The sequence below is a fragment of the Neophocaena asiaeorientalis genome, unplaced genomic scaffold (assembly GCF_003031525.2).
Source record: "Neophocaena asiaeorientalis asiaeorientalis breed wild unplaced genomic scaffold, Neophocaena_asiaeorientalis_V1.1 scaffold43, whole genome shotgun sequence".
NCBI lineage: Eukaryota > Metazoa > Chordata > Mammalia > Artiodactyla > Phocoenidae > Neophocaena > Neophocaena asiaeorientalis.
Genome location: NW_020173674.1, coordinates 1,345,374 through 1,345,613, shown reverse-complemented (window position 1 = coordinate 1,345,613; position 240 = coordinate 1,345,374). Strand labels below are relative to the sequence as shown.

The 240-nt window shown below is 50.8% G+C and overlaps 1 protein-coding gene across 1 annotated transcript in view; it reads right to left on the bottom strand.

Annotated features, from left to right (window-relative positions):
• The window catches only part of TNNT3 (troponin T3, fast skeletal type), a 12,828-nt gene that overhangs the window by 4,640 nt on the left and 7,948 nt on the right, over positions 1–240 (bottom strand). The window lies entirely within an intron of this gene.

Below are 240 nucleotides of genomic sequence, written 5' to 3'. Positions count from 1 at the left end.
AGTGGATGGATGATGGGTAGATAAACGGATGGACAGATAGATGAATGGATGGATGAAGGCTATAGGTGGTTGGAGGAAAGGACAGATGGGTGGATGCACAGATGGATGGATGGATGGATAGATGGTTGGGTGGGCGGAGGATGGATGGATAGGTGGGTGGGTGGAGGAAAGCACGGATGTGTAGATCGGTGGGCGAGTATCTGGTTGAGTGGATGGATAGATGGATGGATGGATAGATGG